Source organism: Bubalus bubalis, chromosome 11 (genome assembly GCF_019923935.1).
Source record: "Bubalus bubalis isolate 160015118507 breed Murrah chromosome 11, NDDB_SH_1, whole genome shotgun sequence".
In the NCBI taxonomy this organism is placed as follows: Eukaryota; Metazoa; Chordata; class Mammalia; order Artiodactyla; family Bovidae; genus Bubalus; species Bubalus bubalis.
The window spans coordinates 21967085-21990553 of record NC_059167.1 but is presented as its reverse complement, the minus strand read 5'-3'; the positions used below and the strand labels follow the sequence as shown (position 1 = coordinate 21990553).

The following is a 23469-nucleotide window of genomic DNA, read 5'->3' as shown; positions in this document are numbered from 1 at the left end:
AAAAAGGGTGGGGCAAGGGACCTATTGTTAAAAGAAATGAAAGTGCGGGGAGGGAAGAAGTGCCAAGGGGTTTACTATGTAGATTGTTTCTTCTTCTCATGGGGAATGGAGAGGGTCCCTGTGACAGATTATTATGTGACAGCTTCTCATTGGTGCTGACCAGAAAATTCCAAACTCGTTAAGATTACATTTATGGTAAAGATTGAAACTGCAATTGGGCTCGGTATTAAATCTAGCTTTGGAATCATGGGCTTTAGCACAAGTGACGCCATTTTGGGCCTGTGGGTTTTCTCTTTAACAGAACTTAGGGAGTAAAGAAGGCAGAACAAGGACAGGCTTATGGGAAAGGAAGCAGCAGCGGTAATGCAGGCCCCAGAATGGGAGGGTTTCCTTGCTGTTGCTGCCAAGTCGCTTCAGTCCTGTCCGACTCTTAGCGACCCCATGGACTGCAGCCTACCAGGCTCCTCTGTCCATGGGATTTTCCAGGCAAGAGTACTGGAGTGGGGTGCCATTGCCTTCTCCAGGGTTTCCTTGGGATAGGTGTGTATGCTTGGTGGTGGACATTCTGCTTGCTTTGTTTGAACTACCTCAAACATTTGACTTGTTAATCACAGCACTTTTTTAGAGAAGCTAGTAGAATTGGGCTGGGTGAGAGACCCTAAGAGTCTGCCTGACCCAAGCTGCAGCAGAGGCTCTGAGTCCAAGCCCAGACTCTGGCACTGCCTATCAAGTAGGAACGCCTCAACATTAATTGAGCACCTCTGAGACAAGTATTGTTCAAGACCCTGGGGCGCAAAGATATAAAATCAAAACTTTTTGTCATTAAGGGGTTATTCTCTGGTGGCGCAGTGATAAAGAAATCTGCATGCGCATAGAGGAGATGCTATTCCATCCCAGGGTTGGGAAGATCTCCTGGAGAAGGAAATGGCAACCCACTTCAGTATTCTTGCCTGGGAAATCCCATGGACAGAGCAGCCTGGTGGGCTCCAGTGCATGGGGTTGCAGGAGTGGGACACGACTTAGCTATTAAAACAACAATAAAGCCCTGTAAACACAAGCAGAGGACTTATCTCCTATGGCCGCAGGGGGACCATCTATATATAGAGAGAGATGCTATAACTATAAAGTGCTCAAACTGGTTGCATACTGTATGTTGGAAAATAGCCCTGGGAGACAAAGCTCAGGCTGGGAAATAAAGCCAGGAGTGCGGCGGGGTACTAGAGCCGACTCTGACAGCCCTCGCGCTGAACTTGTTTTCTGAACTTTGAGATCCGTTGCGTGCTTTTAGAACGCTGAGGAATCCCTTTTAGGAAAGCCTGTTAAAATAGATTTTTAACCTGCTTAAAGACTCCAGTCGTAGCCTTTTTGAATCAGAATGGCTGAACGAGGGACCCTAAATCTGCATTTTTACACCCCTACCCCGGGGACAATCTGACGCTGGTAGGCTTCGCAACAACAACAAAAACAACAGCTTAGCGACGGGCCTGAAGAGAGATTCCTAAATCCTAAGCTAAGGCAGCAGGAACGAAAGCGCCTAGTCGACCGGAGAGCAAACCAATCCTTTGCAAATAACAGTACTCCAAAAAACCAAATCATAGCCGAATGATACAAATAATAATACAAACAATAAGAGCAGAAGAACTGGAGAGGCTAAGCGCAAAGCCGTCGCAGTCAGCCCGCAACACCTCCTCCCAGTCTACTCTGGCGGAGTCGGCGTGACGGTCCCTTTAAGAACTCCCTTTCTTCCTGGGTCTCGCCTGCCGCGGGGCGTGCGGGCCGGCCGGCGGCGCGTGCGTGCTGGCAGCCATCTACCGGCCGGGCCTTTTCCCCAACGGGACGATCGCGGCGGCCGACGCCGGCGCTCGTTACGTGCGCGCGCGTGGCCCCGCCCCTCGCCCGCCCCTTCCCCTCCCCCCTCCGCGGCCTCCCCCGCCCGCACCGTACAGCTGGCCCAGTGACGCGAGCACTGCCACTGCTGCCGCCGCCGCCGCGGTGTTCCATTCTCCTCAGCCGGCGACAGCCTCGTCCCCCTGCCACCGGCCTCCTCCTCACGCAGCGCCGGCCAGACGACGGCACGCGCGCGGGGGCTCGCCTAGACCCGAGAGGGCTGCGGGCGCGCGCGGGCGACGGAGCGGATCCCAGCGCCGCGGAAGCTGCGAGCGCCCCCATCCCGGAGGTCGCCGCGCCGTCCCCCCGGTGAGTTGTCACCGCGGCCGGGGGCGCGGCGCAGGGCCGGGCATTGTGTCACAGGAGCGCCCGACCGGGCCGGCTGTCAGGGGCGCGGGGCCGGCGCGCACAGCCCAGGAGGGGGACGGCTTGGGGAGCCCGGGCAGCCGCCCCGAGTCGGCTGCTGTCCGCGCTTCCTGGCCCGGCGCCCCGGGGTGTCACCCCAACTCCCCGGGCGGCGGAGCCCCGGTGCTTGGCGTGGGCCGGGAGGGCTGGCGGGGTGGGCTGTGTGCCGAGGCCGGGAGGAGCACCGACCGGCAGGCTTACGGCCGGGAGCTTGGTGGCCGGCACCGGGGCGCGCTGCCCAGGGGCCTCTCCGGCAGTGCGGGGTCGCGCTCCAGACCGGAGTTCAGGGTGGAGACCGCACTTTGCAGGTCTCAGGAGAGGAGGTAGGCAGAGGCTTTCTTTTCTTTATTACTTGTTAACCGTTTTCGCGTCAGGGTCAACGAAAGCGGCGGGTCCCGAGCTGGGGCAGGGTCGGCTTAGCGATGGTGGACTTCGCAGGACAACCTTGGAGCCCAGGTGTGCAAGCCCCGGAGCTTCATGGAGCTCCCGCGTCTCTGGTCTTTAATCTCAAAACTTCATTATTATCAGGGCTGAGACGCACCGAAACCACTTCCTGTTTGTGTATGTAGACTTTTTTTTTTTTTTTTTAAATTTCTGGTTTTTAGAAGCTCCAAATATTGGTGTCGGTCTGACCCTCCCACAGGGTTGTGACTGTGGGGGCAGCTGAAGTGGGAAAAGTTACCCGTAAGGGAGGTCAGGAGAAGGAGGTGGTTTGGGGCACCGTGAGACCCAGGAGAAGAGCGTCGAAAACACATCTTTAGCTGGCTCGAGGGAAGTTCAGCAAGGAGGCCTGAAGCTGCTGTTGCCATAGAATGTCCTCTGGTGGTAGGTACTTCCTCCGGCTATTTCTCAGATCACTTGCATCCTTATCTCTTTTCTCCAGGGTACACATTGATGGTATGTTTGCACAACATTCGCTTGTTCATACATTCTTTCTTTTCTTTAGTTTCATGAAAGTTTTGTGATATAGGATATATGCCAGGCACTGTGTGCTAGGTATTCGGGTTACTACAGTGAGTAAGACAGAACCCAGCCATTCCTTACAGAGTTCACAGTTTTTAAATCAACTCATTTTGGATTATGTTGTTAATTTTCACTGGTGGCCATTGCTGCTTAAGGAAGTTCTGCCCAGTGTGGTAATAGGGGACAGTACTGGTACAAGACCTGATAAATAGAAATCCCTGTCCACGGAGTGGCTTTTTGGATACTGTAGTAGAAGTGTTCTGTGAAACCAGACCTCACCTACAGCTAGATGGGGCAGGACCCTGATCAGAGTAAGACATCCCAGGGCTCCACCGCCGCCGCCACCACCACCCTGCAGTGCTTAAACCCTCAGAGAAAACCCGTTGTCAAATGGCACAGTTCAGCTTATTTGCTTGAGGCTTGCCTGCTCAAAGGTCAGAATTTGGGCAGATAGAAACGAAAGGAAGAAAGGTAGAATGAGCTGTTGCAGATGCAGGCTGGCAGACGATGAGCCCTCGGCACTCTTGTCTGGTCTCCTGGCTGGTCTCCATCATGTGGTGGTTGAACATGTGCTGTCATGTAATGGTCTCTTCCTAGGGGATTTCCTCCCTTGCGATGGCCAGGGCAGCAATCCCTATAGCTTCCTCCCCACCCCCCATAACACATGTATGCACCCTCCAAAGGGAATTATTCACCTGACTCTTAAAAGGAAGAACGTATTTCAAGTTTACTGCTACTCAGCATTATGCATTTCCATCCTCCAGGAAAAAAATTTGCCTTATGTTTAAAATCTTTCCTTGTTCTCTTTTTCCACATTCTTAGCTCTTTGATAACCAGATAACTACTGGTATCTGTCTGTGGCCCGGAGAATTATAGTACTGTGTCTTTGAAAAAATTCGTGAGTCATGTAATCTTCCTTATTTCTGTTCCAAAACAGTTGAACTGGGGAGAATGTCTGTAGCAGAGCCTCTTGCAGGCGGAGAAGGAAGGCCAGAGAGCACATGTCCTCGTCTTCCTCTCTAGTTCTCCGTTTACCAAGGGGCGATTTGCAGAGAGGGACATGATGCCTGTGTCCAGGCCTGACATGCCCACTTGGAGGCCTGAATGTCTGCAGACCCACCAGGCCCAGTTGTGTAATTGCCATGCAGGAAGCACTTTCCTGAGCTTCTGAACTGACATGTGATCTCCTAATGAAAGCTGACTAGCAGGATTCCTTTTCCCTCTTCCATTCTCCTGGACAGTAGGGAAGTCTTGTCTGGGGGTATTCCCTCAGGCAGTAGGAGAAACAGGAGAAGGGACAAGGAGAGGGAGAAGCCCAGTGCCTTTTCTGTTTTTAACTTTGCAGGCAGATATTACTGTGGTGCAGACTTGAGTGCAAATTTGCTTCTTGGGTTAAGAGTAAGCATTGGGACGAATGCTTGTATGTTAATAGAGACTCTTTCTCCTGGTCGAGGATGGCTTCAGGCTAGGGTCCACTCACTTATCCAACTGTGGTGAGGCTTCACTTAATGGAATGAGTTTTAAAAAAATTAATATTCTTAAGTTACATTGCCACGTTGCAGGAAACTTGAAACTAGAGCAGTGAGAAATAAGGCCCGTGATATGCCAGTGTTGTTTCCTTATTGGTTGGAATGAAGGCTGCAGCTCGAGGCTGGGGCTGGGGGATATGTGATGGGTGTTGGAAGCTGCTATCAACTATGGATCTGAGACCAAAGAAGCAGTCTCAGGACAGCTCAAGGACCATCCTTGAGCATCAAGACACGTTTACTCCTGCCCTGGCTAGGATTCACGGCAGCAGCTGTTCTACCCTTAGATGGCTATGAGTTCCGGTGTCTCTGTAAAATCTTTATCAGAAAAAGTAGAGATGCTGGAAAGAGGCACCTCAGACAAGGGCTAGGTTTTAGCAGCAGAGCCTGTGGGCACCTACGGATGTTTCCCTTTTCTTGTACTCACCTGTGTCTGTGGTGCTGGCCTTTTTCTTTCCCTCTTAGTTCCTTGGCCTAGAAACCGGCAGGATTCCTCTATTTGCTCTCTGATCGTCTGGTTCATACCTGAGTGTGGAAGTCTCCACTCCTTTGGTAGACTTTGCAGTGGTGCTGAGCTGGGTCGCTGCAGCTGTGGAAGGCCACCTGTGCTGCCGTCAGGGCTAGGGGACGGTTGAGTCTCTGTGAAGGTGCTGGTACAGCAGGAGCAGGAAATGCAGCGACCATGGTGAAAACTAAGTAGATTTCACAGACTCTGTTGTTGCCTGTGATGTATTCTGCCTCCCTGACTCTTCCATCTCAAAAGAGGAAAATAGCCACCCTTGAAACATCAGAAGCTGCGTGCCAAGAATTCATGCAGTCCTCCAGAAACAGGATATTATTGAAGCATTTTTCTCAAGCAGAAACAGATGTAGTTCCCTGTTAGTGTCGCCAGTGTTAGTGGATCCTTATAAAATTACCTGATAGCACTGTGCCCTTAAGTGTACCCCCCAACACGTATACAAGCATTATTATTATTATTATTATTTTTATTTTTGGCAGAGCCTCATTGCTTAATCTGGGGAAAGTTAGCCTGGGATTCCTGATCAAAGTTAGCCTGGGTTTGTAGATGCAGAGGTTGTGACTGACAGTTCCTTATTACTCAAGAGGATCTTGTGTGGTGAAAAATTTGATGACTCAGGATTCTTTCCTCCTGTAGTTGGTGACTGAACACAGAACCTCAGGGAAGAGACACAGATAGGGGTTTTTTCCCCAATTTCCCCTTTCTTTCTGTCCTTTTTTTTTTTTTTTTATGGAACACTTCACGAATTTGCGTGTCATCCTTGCGCAGGGGCCATGCTAATCTTCTCTGTATAATTTCAGTTTTAGTATACGTGCTGCTAAAGCACTCTTTCTGTCCGTTTTTAAGAAGGGGAACGTCTAATCTTTCCAAATCCAGCCTCCTGCCAGCAGTGACTTGCCTTCATTCACAGAAGTTGAAGACTAGAGTGTAAATTGCCCTATATGTAGACTCTCCTTGCTGAAATTTTGGCTAGACTAGGCTAATGATGTGAAGAACTGACTCACTGGAAAAGACCCTGATGCTGGGAAAGATTGAAGGCAAGAAGAGAAGGGGACGACAGAGGATGAGATGGCTGGATGGCATCACTGACTCAGTGGACATGAGTTTGAGTAAGCTCCGGGAGTTGGTGATCGACAGGGAAGCCTGGCATGCTGCAGTCCATGGGGTCACAAAGAGTCAGAAACAACTGAGCAACTGAACTGAACTGAGGCCAATGAAACTTGCTTCTGGGAATGGGAAAGAAGGAGTATTCATCCCTTTCTTCCTTCTTTGGGTTATTCTTGGTTGATCTCAGTAAACTGAGTTGATGGGAGTTTAAAAAAGAGAACTTGAAAAAGAGAACAAGGTGGTTTTGCTTATTTTGCATTTTAAGTTGTCAAGACAAACTGAGGGGAGAGGGGAGACTGAGGTTTTTTTTTTTTTAAATTGTTAATAGGCTGGGACAAGATTACAGAAGACTTGGAAAATAGAGGAGGGGAACCACTGTGATTCTACCATGCTAACACAAACATCATGCCCATGTATGTATTCTGTGGTAGTCCTGTACATTCGATTTTCTATTTCTTTTTATCATCCAACATTACAGCATAAACATTTTCCTGTAATGACACATAACTTTTATAATTATTTTTAGTGGCTTTATAAAATTCCGTTAACTAGATCAGCTGTGATTTAAATACCCTTTTTTATACATCTGCTTCCCTGGTGGCTCAGATGGTTAAGTGTCTGCCTGCAGTGCGAGAGACCTGGGTTTGTTCCCTGGGTCAGGAAGATCCCCTGGGGAAGGCAGTGGCACCCCACTCCAGTACTCTTGCCTGGAAAATTCCATGGACAGAGGAGCCTGGTAGGCTACAGTCCATGGGGTTGCAAAGAGTTGGACACGACGGAGCAACTTCATTTTTTTTTTTTCATTCATTTTATACATCTAGATTATTTCTAAGTTGGCTCAAGGAGATTTTTTTTTTGGAGGGTGATTTTATTTTGTCATGACATTTTTAAAAGACAACTTTATTGAGACATAATTTATATATCATAAAGATCATCCATTTCAAATGTACAAACAATGGATTATACTATATTTAGCATTGTCCAGCGATCACCATAATCTAATCTAATCTTAGAACATTTTCATCACCTCCCAAAGCAACTCCATTAGTAATCACTCCCTATTTCTCTACAGTTCCTCTAGTTCAGGGGCACCACCAGTCCACTGCTCTGTCTGTAGTTTACGTATTAGGACATTTCATTTGAATAGAATCATATATTATGCAGTCTTTAATGATTGCCTTCTTTAATTTAGCATAATGTTGCTGAGGCTTATCCATGTTGTAACATATGTCACTACTTCATTCTGCTTTATTGCTGAATAATCTGTTGTATAGATATACCATATTTTGTTTATCTATTCATCAGCAGAAAAACATTTGGGTTGGTTCTATGTTTTGGTGATTATGAATAGTGCTGCTATGAACTCATGGTTTTTGCGTAGGCATAGATTTTTTTCATTTCTCAGGGAATTATTTTTAAAGCTGCATCTGTATTTTTATTTTGGATTTAATGTTCTACTTGGTTATGTTGTTTGTTTGGGTAAGAACAGTATAGTGAGATCTCTTGTCGAAAGATGTTGAAGGTATTGCCCTGAATTTAAGAAGAGGTGCTCTGTCTCTCTGTCTGTATCATATATTTAAGAAGTTTGAACTCTCCAGTAGCATTGTTTCCAGGTCTTTGGTGCAGAACTTTATAAACAGTAGTGAGAGCTAATAGATGCAATAGTGCTTAAATTCAGTGCACATGTACTGCTACTTTAAAAAAAAAAGGGAGCGGGGAGGAGGGATGGGGTGGTGGTTTAGCATGAAGCCTCCCAGTTCTAAATCACATCATCATGTCTTCTGGAGAGAGAGTTACCATGAATCCCACAGAGCCTTCCTTATCAATGTAATTTATAGTTCTCAAAAGTTTTTCCTCTCTGTATGAAAAATTGCATGCAAGGGCTCTGTGCACCTGCTTGAGGCTGCTGCTGGGCAGGGGAGTGGCGTGCCCGCTGAAGAGAAAGCCAGCCAGTGATGGGGGAGGGGGAGGGGCTGTGTAAACACAAGTCTAGAAAAAATATTCTTTAGAACAGCTCTTACAGGCAGACCTTAGTTGCACCCAAGGTTTAAAATATAGATCATGCCAGACACAAAGAGGAACAGATGGTGCTGCTGGGAGTGTCATTTCCTCTACAGAATCTACCCCTGGGTGGCTTTGCATCATAGCAGCCTCAGTACTGAAATAGTGCCATGCCTACTTTCGCCCTTGTCTTAATTGGAACTCCTAGCATTTGTGATCAGTAGCTGGTCTTGCTTCTCCTGCTCCTAGATTCCTACCAGAATCTCTTGGAAGTGTGCATGTATAGGGCACCTGAGGATCAGAGAGTCCAGAAAGTTCTACCTCAAAAATATGTGGGACACAGGCCACATGCCTTTTGTCCACAAGCCAGACAAAACCTAGGAAGTTGAGTTATTTTCCCTTGTACCTGTTTCAGGTTCCTGTACCTGTAGCTAAGTCCCCGGACCAGTTCTTCCAGAAAGTTCGTGTATGTGTATGTGTGTGTGTGTTTAAATGTGTGTGAGTGCAGCCATAACTTCACAGCCACTGTTCACTGCCAAAAGTTTTAGATTTGGAGTAGGCTTTACTTGTTAATGGCTTCCCTTGTGGCTCAGATGGTAAAGAATCTGCCTGCAATTGGGGGGACCTGGGTTTGATCCCTGGTTTGGGAAGATCCCCTGGAGAAGGGAATGGCAACCCACTCCAGTATTCTTGCCTGAGAAATCCCATGGACAGAGGAGCCTGATGGGCTACAATCCATGGAGTCACTGAGCAACTAACACTTTCACTTTCACTACCTGTTAATTTAAATTCTGTTCCTAAGTACTAGGAGCCTCAAAAGAGTGAGGAGACAGTATCCAGATGATACTTGCAAAGTATGTCAGGCATGTGACCAGAGAGAGCTCGTGAAATGCCGGAGTTGGAACAATGGGACTTGAGGATGGTCTCATTTCACCACCTCACTTTATAGAGAAAAATGGGATATGGTTGCTCAGAGCTCATTTCCTTGAGTGCTGACGGGGCCAGGGCAGAAGCCAGGGCTTCACATTCCTAGTCTGGTGCATTTTCTGTCCCAGTGTGATCGGCTTCTTTTCCCTGGGCCTCTTCCAGGAAAGAGGGCTGGAGCCCAAAAGGGTATGTGGTTCATATCGTTAGGAACAAACTCATATCCCTCTGTGATTGTGGCTTTTGAGTCTTTAGTAGTGAAATTACAAAAGAGAATGAGCCTCTAAATTCAGTTCTTCGGAAGAAGAACTGTTCTTGAAATGGGAGTTGTTGTGTTTAGCCTGGCCTGCTTAACTCTTCTATCTCTGTACTGTACTTCCTTACAATTTAAAAAACACTCTGACTCCAGGCCGACGGGATGTGTTCTCTGAGTCATTTTCCCCTTGCGGTCTCTCTCACCCAGGTGAGGCGGTGGCAGGTACTGGTGGCATCCTGGATGTAGGAGGACTGCCCAGTATTTGAGAACATGCTGTCTGGGCGAGCTGACTGCCTCTCCTTCCCACCCTGTTAGCAGACCGAAACCCTTTGCAACCGTGGTTCTGGTTTCCTCAGGTTTATTTCATGTGGGTCAGCCACCCGTCCACATGCATGCAGTGTGAACAAGGTCTCTAACTATGTCTTTAAGCAGTGAGGAAGGAAACAGACTTCTTGGGTTGAGTTGTCGCATATACTATCTTTCTCCAGATAGCCAGTGAGCAGTTTTGTGTTCAGTGGGTGCTGTTCTTTCAGTTGGCACGCTCAGGGCATTTCTAGAGGGTTAACACATGGCGTGTTGGCTAGTCCACACCTTTATCAATCCTTGATTCTCATCTACCCCTAGGTAGAAACTGTGCCATGGGAAGGCGGTCTACCTCCTCGTTTCGGTCCTGTGGGGGATTTTGCTTGTTACACAGCAGGATGGCAAGAAAAACAGGCTCTGGGTTTCATAAGATTTCATTGGTCCATCCTAGTTTCCCCTTTACATGCTCCCTCAAGTCCTAATCATTTGTGAGCTGAAAGTCTGGTTGGGCTGTGATGTCAGACTGGTGGGAGGTAGGCAGAGGGTTGCTACAGAAACCAAGAGGAAGGAAGGAATCAGGTCATTTGTGTGGCAGGTACTTAGTGAATGCCTGTGGTTGCTCAGGCATTGTGAACAAAGAACAAAATGGACACAGTACTTGCCCTCATGAGGCTAACAGTCCGGGGCAATACCCGGGGCTATTTACTATGACAGTAGTGCTGGAGGGGTCTGGTGTGTGAAGCAGGCGTTCAGCTTGGCTGCTCAAGAGGAGTGGCTCTGGCTTTTTCAGGGACATTTGTGCTCCAAACCCACAATCACCTTGGAAAGGAGGAGGGCTTGAAACATTCTCTTGGAGAATTCTACCTGGCCTCCCTAGCAAGAGAGCAAATTGCCTTTCTCTGTAGAGCAAGCTCGGTCTAGGAATTTGGAGTCTGGACTCCCATTTTCTGGCTTTACTTGAGTGCTGCACAGTCTGTGGGATCTTAGTTCCCTGACCAGGTATCAAACCTGTGCCTCCTGAAATGGAAGTATGAAATCTTAACCACTGGGCTGCCAGGAAGTCCCAATCAGTTTTTAATGTGTGGATGTTTTCTGACCCTGAAGTATCTTCCCTCCACCCGTTCCCCCACCTTTCTTTTAGTTTAGAGAGAAAAGCCTGTGTGAGTTTAACAGTGAGAAATTGGGAGGGAAGTAGGATCAGTGGTGTGCATTCTTTAGGGAATCTTTTCTTCTCCATTTCCTTTAAGTCTCAGTTTTAAATAATGTTAATTTGCAGTATATCTTCCTGTTATGGGGCTTTCCTGGTTGCTCAGCTGGTAAAGAATCCGCCTGCAGTGCAGGAGACCCTGATTCGATTCCTGGGTCAGGAGGATCTGCTGGAGAAGGAATAGGCTACCCACTCCAGTATTCTTGGGTTTGCCTGGTGGCTCACCTGGTATGTGGGAGACCTGGGTTTGATCCCTGGGTTGGGAATATCCCCTGGAGAAGGGAAAGGTTACCCACTCCAGTATTCTGGCCTGGAGAATTACATGGACTACAGTCTATGGGGTTGAAAAGAGTTGGACACTACTGAGTGACTTTCACTTTCACTTCCTGTTATATCTGGCTTTGTAACCTGCCAGGGTGGTAAAGGCCCTCGTACACTACTGGCGCAGATAGGGGTCCCAATAAGCACACTTCCCATGTAGGCTCAGGTTCTTGGCCAAGATTGTAAGTTCCCCAAGGTCAGTGCTTGTCTCGTGCACTTCTTTATACTCAGCTCCTGGATTAACTGGTTGATCAGAATTGACCAGATGTAGAGGATTAAAGTAAAAAGGGTGAGAGGGCAAGGTGACTTTGAACCTTTATGACAAGGAATGTAAGAGTGGCATTATTGATGAAATTCTAAAAAGAAACATTTTGAGGGAGGCCTGGCTTGAGTGGAAAACAAATATAAACAGGGTGATAAGAAGCTGTTAACATTCATCAAGTTCATTCCGACTGGTGGCTGGAAAAGAAGAGAGCTCAGGACCTGTGGAGGTGGAGGGAGGGAGGGAAGGAAAGAGAGGATATTGGTTGTTGTCCAGAATGTTTCAGTGAGGCCAGTCAAAAACAAATTACAGGACCCCTTACGAATTTTGATCCTAGATCAGAGAGTTACCCCTTCTGATATTCAGGTGCAGGACTTTGTTTCTGGAAAACTGTCATTCTTTTAAAAGCCTCAAGAGGTATCAGTCACACCCTTAATCCAATTTACACGTGTGCCATCTACTTGTTTGGCCTTTTTTTTTACAGATACATGACATCCACTGCACATCTGGCTGCAGGCAAGGAAGTGGTTAACATAAGATGGCTTGTTTTCTGTTTATTCTCCTGAACCAAGCTCTTCTGGGTGCATGCTCAGTCGTGTCCACCTCCTTGTGACCTTGTGGACTGTAGTCCGCCAGGCTCCTCTGTCCGTGGGATCCTCCAGGCAAGAATACTGGAGTGGGTTATCATTTCCTCCCCCAGGGGATCTTCCCAACCCAGGGATCGAACCTGCATCTCCTGCATTGCAGGAGGATTCTTTACCACTGAGCCACCAGGGAAACCCGAGCTCTTCTGGGTTGGTACTTTTACTCCTGGAATTATAAAATAGAATTGTGTGGGTCATCTGCTTTGAAGATCTGTGTGTGGTTTGAAAAATCACGTCTTTGAAAGAACGTCTGCTCTCTGCAAATGCTGACCGCTTTCTTGGAATGTATGTGAGACAGTGCAAGAACAGATTTCACAGTTTTACCAACCTTTCGTATTGGTAAAACTTTCTGTGGATGGTAACAAGTAGATATTTTTCAAGCAGTGCATTGGAACTCATTTATTAATTGAACAAGTATTGAATGCTCTTTCCCACATAATCATCTACCCACAGGGATTATTTGCAGCACAGTATAACAGAGGTTTTGAATCGTTTGTCAGTATTTGGTTAGTCTTTTCCTCTCATAGATTTCAAACCCCTAGAGGAGAGAAGGGCTGGTTTAAGTTTCTTCCTCATTTACTTAGGCAGGTTGAATGTTCATATTAATAGCAATAAAGATCTGTTTATTTTACAAAGTACTTTACATAAGGAATCAGATAATTACTGTGAGGAAGATTTCAGTCCCATTTTACAAGTGGGACAGCCAAGGCCTTTGCTGACCAGTGGGCATTTAGAATTCACTGTGCTGATAAATAGGGGCGCTGAGTCAGCTGGGGCTGAGGCTGACTCAAACATTGGTATCCTGCTGGGAAACAAGAAAACTCCTAGAATTGCAGACTTGGTAGATTTTAACTTGTGCATGAAAAGCAATGTAGCAACCCCTTTCCTCGTCCCTACCCCTGTGTCGGCGTGGGTGCTCTCCAGATCAGTATGTCAGTATGTTTTTGTGTATCAGTGGGACAGAGATGTGAAAGTATGTGTAATTCAAAAGGGCACGTTGCATCTCCTAACTAAGGAAAAAGCATTGCTGTATAGTCTGAGAAGATTTCACTTTTATTTTTTCAGAGGAGCAGGGAGGCCACAGGGGCAACACCCTGGTATTTAGAAGCCTGTGCAGTTTTGGGGTTAATAGAGGGTCCATTTGGGGGTAAGCCAGAGCAGAAATTCTAAGTTCCTAGGACTCTGTGTGGGGATCTTGAGGGCTCTGCAGTTCTATCCTGTATCAGCGTTGTTGCCGTCCTGTTCTGTCTTTCTGTAGGTGTGTTCTGACTGGGACACCAACTGTGGGTCCAGAGCCCCCCTGAGACGCCTCCCACTCCTAGGCTGTCCTGAAGAGTGTCCTTTCTTGCTGACATGGGGATCCAGGGTCTCCTGCAGGCCTGGCCTGACCTCCTCTTCTCTTCCCCATTGTCCTGCCTCTCTCCCTTTTAGAGGCAGAAGAGCCTGTGTGGACAGTGAGCGGGCTGGAGGGGAAGGTCCTGCCTCGCCCAGGACAGCTTAGATTTGAAAATACGAAGCAGCACTAACGCTGCTGGGGCGGGGTGTGCTCAGACCGCTCTGGCTGTTTTTCCATTTGGTCAGGAAAGTGGAGGAGTGAGACTGGCTGCGGGCCAGGCTGAGTTTCCCCCTTTCCTATGGCGAATGAAAATGGACGATTGTTTGGGGGAGTGGGTATGAGTGGGAGGCGCGGAGCAGGCCTTGCCCTCATGCTGGCCCTGCTCAGCCACTTCCCAGCTTCATGACCCTGAGCGGGTTTAACCTCTCAGACGTGGAGTTTTATCCCTTGTGAAGTGGAGGTGATAATGTTACCACTGGCTGGCTCTCGAGGGGTAGCCACCAGAATATTAATAATTACCTGGGATGGGGAGTTCTGGGGTGATAAAGGGTAACAGGAAACTAGAATTTCTTTTTGTTTTAATTTATTTTTTAAAAATTGGAGGATAATTGCTTTACAGTGGTTAACTATAACTTCTTAAACTTGCTTTTTGTTTCATTTGAATTTTCACCATTGGCATGGATAACTTAAATGATTGAAATTATGTTGAAAAGTAACCCCTCCTAGGATTGTCATGAAAATAAAATGGGATAGTTAAAACACTCGGTATGGTGTCTGACAATTAAAAGATAACTCATGGCATTTTATTTGGGGAAAGAAGTGATGTTTAGTAGTTGACCCTTGCTTTTTGTAGCATTAGGTTTTCTGTCTGGCTTACGTACTTTGGGTGAGTCTCTTTGTTAAGCCCCAGTTTGTCAACTGAAAATGGGGTTAAAGTCAATATCTACTACATACAGGGGTTTGGAGGAGACACACAAAGCAGCTAGCCCACTGCCTGGCTCCTAGTCAGTGCTCAATAATTATTGCCTGTTAGCCTGTTATCCTCTCAGTCACCCTGGAAGTGAGGAGAGAGTGATGCCCACTTGAAAGCTTCAGAATGTGAGGCATAGAGTATAGTTTAGGCCAGGTGTCCTGTCTTAAGGCCAAGTGCTGAGTTAGCAGCAGAAATGGTGATGCCAATGCTCTTGTGGCCTATTGGCCCCTCTTGCAAACCAGAGAGGTCTCACCAGTGGGCAGATGGGAAGCCCTGGCCAGGGCCGTGGATGTGAAACACGCCGCTGGCCTGGGCAGCAGGGGTTACTGAAGGTCAGTTTGTCCGAGAAGGGCAGAGGCTGGTTTAGGACCACTTCCTTTCTCCACTCTCCAAGGCACATGGACTGCATCCAGATTGACAGAAGGGAGGGGCTCGTTTCCTCTTGCTTTTCTTTCACATCCTCTTGCTTGTCTTATGGGGGACTCCTGAACACTGCCCTTGTAGTGGGTTCAGTTTTCCCAGCTCCTTCAGTCTAGCCTTCTCTGCTAACCTGCCCTGCTGCTAGTCCACACCAACAGCCTCCCAGGCCTCCTCCTCCTGTCCTGGAAGGCTAGCACAAGGCCTCTCAGCTTCTCTCTCCACACCCCTTGGGGGCTGCTGGTGACTTTCCACCTGCTCCTCAGCTAGCTGCCTGTCTGTGCGGCTGACTGGGTGAGCTGAAGCCAGACTTGGTGGGAAATCAGTGTTGAGCTTCCTTTTCTGTGTATTCACATTTTGAGAGGGAAAAAAAAAAAAAAAGACCCTGAGTGATTTCTGCCCAGTCTTGTTTTCAGGAGAGTGAGAGGTTCTAGTCACCGAACCCACTTGTGGGGCCAGAGCTGATTTTGCCCTGGCTTCTCACCTTGGGTTTGTACAGTATGCTTCTCACCCTCCCCTTTTCAGTTCTCTTTTTACATAACAGGCGTGACCACATTTGCCTTGCTCCCTTCTTCACAGGGGTCACGAAGTCCTTACCCAGAATTGGTGAACAGTAGAGGCGCTGCAGTGTTTGCAGCTTTGGCAACCCAGGTTTGTCTGGTGTACCGGAAGAAAGCGTGTGCATACGTGTGCAGAGTCTTGCCCTTGATAGTTTTTATCCTGTTACCCTGTGTTTCGAACACACCCTTTTCCATTTGCGTTTGATGGTGGCTGGTGAGCCTTGTAGTCCATTTTTCCTTGGAGTGTATCCTTGCTGTGGGTGTTGAGTTCATATTTTATGCTTAATTTCCCATCAGGATCTGAACAGTGGGCCTGCTGTGGCGCTACCACCAGCCAAGTCATTGCACCTTGAGACAAGTCTGCTCTGACTCCCAGGCTGCTTTCTTTTCCTTATTTATGGCGGCGTGAAGGCCTCATGAAGTGCATCAAAGTGTTTCCTGTTGGCTCGGTAAAAGGAAGACACTTGGAGGACCTTAAAGGCCTCGTGGAGGGGACCCTCTTACAGTTAGCTAATCACAAATTTAAGACTCTTGAGTGAAGAAGCAGCCCTCCCACCCACTCTGTAAAAGCCCCTCTGAAACTCAAGTGGTTCAGGTCGTTTGTCATGTTGCTGTAGTATTTATCTGGTTTTTGAAGACAGACTTGCTTAAATTAATCCTGGTTGTGAGGGTAGTGCCTGGAGGTCTTAGAGGAGAAACTTAGGGAAGAATCAAACTCTGGGTTTATTTCAGGCCTAATCAGGAGCTGGCAGCAACGGCTCTGGGGCTCCAGGGAGGGGGAGTGGCACCCTGCCTTGGAGCTGTCATCTAGGATGCCACCCTTTGGGAACCAGACTGTAGACAGTTCCTGGCCCGTGTGAAGTTGTGCCTGGGCCTTATCAGAAGTGAACCAGATGGTGTTTCTAGCAAAACTGGCAGATGTTCTTGCTGTCAGAATTAATTTAAAAGTTTTACATGTAAATGTGGAATTATGGGAATTTTTCTTTTGGGGTTTTAGTTGCGTGTGGAAGTGCTACCCTTATCTTAACAAGGCCTTTATTTATCTCCTGCCTCTGGCCAGAAGTGACTCCCAACTCCGTGTCCTCCCGTCCCCTCTGGTTGCTTTCCTCCCCAGATGGGTCCTTTGTGGTGAGGAGATAGAGGGTGACCAGGCCTGTCTTGAGTGTAATTTGAAGGTTGCTGATGGCACCGGCTGCCCAGAATGTGTCTGCTCCACAGATAACATCAGTGACTAAAACGTTCGTCATTTGAGTCACTCCTTTGAGTTGAGACCTTTGGATGTAGCAGGTATGATACCTAGAAAGAGTGACTGTATCAGAGTCACAGAGCCCAGGGAAGAGGGAAGAAGAAAAATCCTGTGGGGACTGGGACAAGGCAGGAGGTCCTGAGCGCACGCTCTGTGCCAGGCCCTGTGCTGGGTGCTGTTCCTAGGTGGGCCTGTATCCACTTTATACATCAGAAAATCAGGCTCTAAAAACGTTAAGTACTGGGGTTTCCCTGGTGGCTCAGTGGTGAAGAATCCACCTGCCAATGCAGAAGACACAGGTTTGATCCCTGATCTGGGAAGACCCCACCATGTGCCGTGGAGCAACTAAGCCCATGCACATCAACTGTTGAGCCTGTGCCCTTCACAGCTGCTAAGCCCACGAGCCCTTAGAGCCCATGCTCTGCAACAAGAGAAGCCACTGCAATGAGAAGCCCACACACCTCAATTAGAGAGTAGCTCCTGCTTGCTGCAACTAGAGGAAGCCCACGCAGCAGTGAAGACTCTGGCACAGTCCCCCCCCCCCCCCCTCAAAAGTAGTGTAAGTAACTGTGTGTACCTCCAACCAAGGTTAAAATGATTCCAAAGTCTTTGTTGTTTTCATGGCAGATAAAAATATATACTGATGAGGAAGTTGGGGTGGAGGATGAGGTGGTGAGGGAGACAAGGGGAGCCTGGAGAGACCAGAGTGCGTGGGGGAGCTGCTGTGGAGGGGTTCTGGGGAGTGGATGATCCTGGGTGAAGGATGTGGAAAGGAGAGGCTGGCCGAGCTGGAAAAGAAGGAAAAAGTTTTGGGTATCGCTTTGGAGGGGTTGACCATTGGCCGATGGCAGCTCTAACCTGAAGGACTCGTCTCGGAGTCTGTTTGGGGTCTGGAGAACCAGAGAGCTTTTGTCTTCAGGCCGGTGGCAGTTGGGCCCGGCAGGAAGCCTTTTAATCCCTGGTATTTATAGACTGGCCTGTACTCTACTCTAAAGCAACTCCATTTCGGTTACTGAAGGCAGCATTACCTTGCCTTTGAAGTGCCACATTTATGGGTTCCCCCATTTGGCCCAGCGGGAGGGGCTGGGTAATGCTGCGTCATATTGTCCTGATTCCCGGCTGCCACAGAGGTTGTGCAAGGGCAGTTTGCCATTTCCCTCTAAGTGACCTCTGGCTGCCCCCTCTCCTGCAGCTGCTGCTTTTCCTCTCGGGGGTGAGGTGGGAGTCAGGACTGGGGAAGTCAGCCCTCTTGTCTGTGTGTTCAGGGTAGCTAGGAGGAATTCCCTACAACAGTGATTCTGATTTGTTCCCCCAGCGCCTTGCCATAAGCCTGGGGTTGCTTGGTTTATAGCATGGGCAGCCCTTGCCATAAACCCTCAGTCCAGCCCAGCCTTGATTTATTGATACCTGCTGGCGTGAGTGTGGGGAGTGGTAACCAAAGATGACGGAGATGGGTCTCTGACCCAGTACCTGGAACTGATGAACATGCAGCTCACGAGTAAAGATCAGGTCAGTTCCTTTTCCTTATAGCAGGACGTGTCCGTAAACCTTCAGTCCTGTCTATCGTAAACGATTATTGTGAGGGCTGATTGTAGCAATAATGAATTGAGACTGCTTCAGAAGTACAAAACTCTAGGTTCACGCAAAACCTTGTTAATATTACACGGTGGAGTCTTAATAAAAGGTGACATGTCTTGAGTGCCTTCTGGGTGCCAAGCACTCATGATCTAAGTGACTTATATAGTTTATATAATCTTCACAGCAGCTTCAAAATAGGTTGCTTATATTATACCCGATTTACAGTTATGAGAATTGATGCCAAAAGAGGATAAAAAACACCTTTCTAGGATGAACAACTGGTAAGTAGCAGCAGAAGCAGACACTCTGAAGTCTTGGCTGCACTGTGTGACCTTTCTGAAAACCCCAAGGAATCATAATGGGGGTGGGTGTCCCTCCTCAAAGGGAGGCGGCAGCCAGGACTTACCCTCAGAGACCAGAAAGGATCAGGGAAAGGTCAGCCTGGTGCCCAGAAAAGCATTAGCATTTCTGTACAACCTAATCATATTACCGAAAGCAGTCCTGAACTTGGAGCCATCTTTCTTGGATAGTAATGCAATTGACATAGATAATTTAAGCCAAAGAGGAAGGGCAAACTTTGTGAGCTTGCATATGTGGATGGATACCTATTAACTGTAAAACACTGAGAGGCAAAACCCCCCGCAAGTGCCTCTGTCTTCAGTTTACAAATGAGTGCCAAGACCCAGGCAACATGCCCTGTATTGGGACTTTAAAAAAAACAGACATTAAAAAAAATTTTTTTCTCCTGTCAGCCTTTTTGTGTTGGTTTCTATAAAGGATATCTGAATTTGGTCATTAATACGCAGTGTATCCATCTTTGGCAGTTACTTTTCAGAGGAATCAGGCTCATTTTATGGGGCAGCTTCTAGCCAGGTTATTTCAGTTGTGGAAGGTGTGGGGCAGATGGCTTCCTCAGATGCTGGTCTGTAAAGAAAAGAGAGCTTTGGGAATTAAAGTCTCTGAATTCCCGCTTCCCTTCACTCCATTCTGCCAACAGCATTCTTCACATGCAGCGCCTGTGACTGAGGTGATGTGTCTCATTCGCCGTTCGGGGGAATTAGCCGTCAACATCTAATGACCTAGTTCTCAGTTTCTTCAGTGGCTTCAGAAAGTTTCGTAGAATACCCCCAAAGCAGTATTTCTCAAAGTGTGCTAAGTCACCTGATCCACCTCTAACTGAGGAATTCTTACCTAGAATCAGTCTGCAAGTTAAAACACTTTGCTCTGCTGAGGTTCTGAAGTAGAGCTGGGAATCCAAGTCCAAGTCCACTCAAGAAGGGGTAGAGCTGCAAGCCGCAGTGTGAACAGTCTTCAAAACTTCCTGTTTTTTTTTTTCTTCCCAGAGTGAATGGGAATTTTTCCTTTTATTCTATAATACATCTAGGATAATTTTAATATTTGAAATGAATTACATAATCTAACAATTGATTTGAACCTCTACCAAGATTATATGCTTTGGTGTCAGATTGATTCATTTGTAATCTTGCTGTCGTGAATTGCTATCTCTGTGGCCTTGGGGAAATTATTTAACCTCTCTGTACCTTGTCCGGATAGAGAGTTGCTCTCCAAAGAAAGAGTTGCTTGGTCGACTCTGCAATCCCATGGACTGTAGCCTACCAGGCTTCTCCATGGAATTCTCTAGGTGAGAATACTGGAGTGGGCTGCCATTCCCTTCTCCAGGGGATCGGATCTTCCTGACCCAGGGATTAAAGCCGTGTCTCCTATGTTGCAGGCAGATTCTTTATTATCTGAGTCATTAGGGAAGCCTGGAGATAGGAGTAGTACCTTTTAAGGTTCTTATGAGGATTAAATCAGATATTAGATGGAAAATGCTTAGAGTCATGTGCAGTGATTAGGCAGTTAGATTCCAGGTAGTAATAATGATGTGTTATTTTTCTTATCCTGAGGTTCCATGTCACTGGGAATATGACCATCCCAGTTACAGAGTCGAGTCCTGCAGGATAACAAAACATCCCTCTTCCATTGGTACAGCCAAGTCACGGACTTCTAAAAGGCCTTTTGCCGTCCATAGGAAGCCTAAACCAATTACTGGGAAAATGTTTTGTGCTAACATATCCTCAGCACCCCAGTTTTAGTTCTCCGAGCCCCTGTGTGGAGGGTATGGGTGGCTGTTCTCAGGCAGTCAGGATCTGTCACAGGTGGGAGGGATGCACTTGTTTGGAAAATGTCGGGATCCACCGAGTTGTTTTAACCCGCAGCTGTTTGTTCTTCATTCAGTCTGCACTCTCTTTTTCCTCTTATTCTTGTTTAATGGTTAGGAAAGAGGGCTAAGCTGCGCTTTCACTTTAATGATGTGTGTGTATTTGTGTGTGTGTGTTAGTCGCTCAGTCGTGTCTGACTCTCTGTGACCTATGGACTATGCTTTAATGGTACACATGTCAAATTCATTTCTCCCACCAACTTGTTTTAAAAAAATTTAAGAAATCACAATTTCTACTTCTTTCTTTTTTTAAATGAACTTATTAGTTTTTTTTAAAAAATATTTTTATTTATTTATTTGGCTGTGCCGGGTCTTAGTTGTAGCACACAAAATCTTTGATCTTTGTTGCGACACGTGGAGCAAGTGGGATCTAGCTGCCGGACCAGGGATTAAAGCCAGGCCCCTGCACTGGGAGCTTGCAGTCTTAGCCACTGGACCACCAGGAAATCCCCTCTACTTATTTCTTGAAGAAAGATTAGGAAATACAGGTTACTTGATTCATGGAAGAAGAAAATCACCTGTGATTTCCATTCCAGAAGTCACCACTGTTCACCTGTTAACTGTGCTACTTGTGTCTAGGATGGCCGGGGACAGCAGTGGCCGGCAGCGTGTCAGGGTTCAGAGGAGGGACTGCCTTTCTGAGAGCCGGGCTGGCCCTCCTGTGGCTCAGAGCCTTACACTGGGCAGCTCTGCTTTGGGACAAGCACTTGGCAAGTCCTCAGGTGTCCTCCCGCCTTGAGAGCAGTTACTGTGGGAGGCCAGCTGCTAGTTTCCATTGATGCTGTGTACCCAAGCGTTCTGGGCCTTGTTCATGTTGATTCTGCCCTCCTGATTGTGCATTCAGTTTTCACATAGCCAGGTGGGGTGGGGTCTTGGGCCTCTTCTCTGTAGGAACTGGTGCTGGCTCTTAGGGTTGGTGGTGCTCCATCTCTTGCCTCTGCCTTGCTAAATGTCTCTGGGAAGGCTCTGCCCGGGAGAAGAACTCACTGGGTAAGGAGAACACTGCCTCATGGCTTTTAAAATGTAATGCCTCCTCCCCCCGTTCTCTTCCCGAATAAGAGCTGCCAGTAGAAGTTTAGTGCTTGACCATTGAGATGTGTTTATTACTGTGTGATGGACAAAGGAATTGTCAACTCATCCATCTCCTTCACCCCCTTGCAAATGGAAATTACAGGAAATCACAACTAGCATAAAAAACTGGGCGAGTGGGAAGGATGGAATGTGTAACCCTTATTCCCAAAAATGGGCAGAATGTTGGAGCTGACTGACCTTAGCCTTAGGCGATCAGTGGGCCAAAGCATGGCCTGAAGCTCTCACCATCTGGAAATTGACACTGAATCTTGCTGCTTTCTGACTTTGTGTCATCATGACTCCCCTCTTCTGAGCCCCTCCTGTCTGATCAATAACGAGCTCCTGCCAGTTCTTTCTGCTGGAGGTTTCTGTCACCACCACCCTGGCCCAGACCTTAACATCCTGTCTGGCCTCCCAGGCTGCTTTAGTCTCCCTTGCCAGGTTCATGTCCCGTGAACATTTTTCTTATCTCAAGTAAGACTAGGTAAGAGAATGCAGCCCTATGTGTGCAGGAGGTCATATTACCGTCCCTTCCCCCATGCTCCTTGAGGGCGAAGACTGAGTAGTCTGGTACCTCTTACATAGTAGGCCTTTAGTAAATACTTGTTGAGTTGGATGAAGTCATGTTTCCTACTCAAGAACATTCATTGGTTCCCTACTACCTATGGATCCAAAGCTGAATCTCTCTGCCCGTTTTTCATAGATGTACAGTCTGGCCTTATTGTAAGTATTCAGTGGAATACTTAATTTACTTTGTGGAATAACCAGAGTCTGTTAAGTAATAGATATCAGGGAAACCGTAAGAATTGTGCCTTGCCCTGAAGGATCTCAAATGGATTTTTTTTTCTGTTCTTCCCTGATTCTTGGCTTCTTTCCCCACCCCTGCCTTCCCAATTTATCATGCTTATTTATGCCTTTCAGCCCCAGAAATTCCTTCTTCCTGTCTACATACTAATTCAGCTCTCAAGGCTTTCAGGTCAAATCTCCCTTCCTTCCTTTTTAAGGTCCTCTCTCTCTCTTTTTAAATATTTATTTGGCTGTGCTTGGTCTTTGTTGTGGCATACAGGATCTTTAGTGTCAGCATGCAGAATCTTTTTAGTTGGGTGTGTGGGATCTGGGCTTCGAGGTAACTCCATGGTAAAGAATCCACCTGCAATGTAGGAGATGCAGGTTTTGTCCCTGGGTCGGGAAGATCTTCTTCAGGAGAATAGGGCAACCCACTCCAGTATTCTTGCTAGGAAAATCCCATGGACAGAGGAGCCTGATTGGCTGCAGTCCATGGGGTTGCAAACAGTCTTACACAACTGAGCGACTGAGCATGCATGCATGTGGGATCTAGTTCCTTGACCAGGGATTGAATCTGGACCCTTTGCATTAGGAGCTCAGAGTCTTAGCCACTGGATTCCCAGGAAAGTCCATAAGGCCCTCTTTAATTGTCTTGGTTCACGTCCATTTCTGTCTCTCTCTCTTTTTTTTTTCATTATTCTGTCCATAACTCACAAGTAGTTGCTGCTTATTCTTCCTTATTTTCTGAAATGCATACCTCACGATTTAGTGTTTTATTGCACCCACATAGACTACTGAAATAGACACTCTTGCCTTACTGGGTGCCTTGATTGTTTGCTGTCAGGGTAGGCAGCTTCTCCATCTCCACTGAAAGTGGACTGGGGCCTGTGGTTTCTGTGCCTTTTGTAGGCTTCATGTAGGACATGGTGCTGCACAGAGCAGACAGAGGTGGAAG

General features: G+C 47.4%; 1 protein-coding gene and 1 non-coding gene across 4 annotated transcripts in view; one reads left to right on the top strand and one right to left on the bottom strand.

Annotated features, from left to right (window-relative positions):
- The first annotated feature begins 1971 nt into the window (after window positions 1–1971).
- SUSD6 (sushi domain containing 6) overlaps window positions 1972–23469 on the top strand; it is a 95058-nt gene continuing 73560 nt past the window's right edge. Inside the window, exons 1-2 of one of the 3 annotated variants that reach the window (XM_044924804.2) lie at window positions 1972–2196; window positions 6737–6821. The gene's annotated coding sequence lies outside the window, so the exon portion shown is untranslated. Of the gene's footprint in view, window positions 2197–2880; window positions 3118–6736; window positions 6822–23469 lie in introns of those variants that run through there. The other 2 variants (XM_006056145.4, XM_006056147.4) reach the window with 2 other exon arrangements.
- LOC112577907 lies at window positions 6025–6127 on the bottom strand. The gene has a single exon (XR_003102106.1). It is a non-coding gene; the product is annotated as a U6 spliceosomal RNA (small nuclear RNA).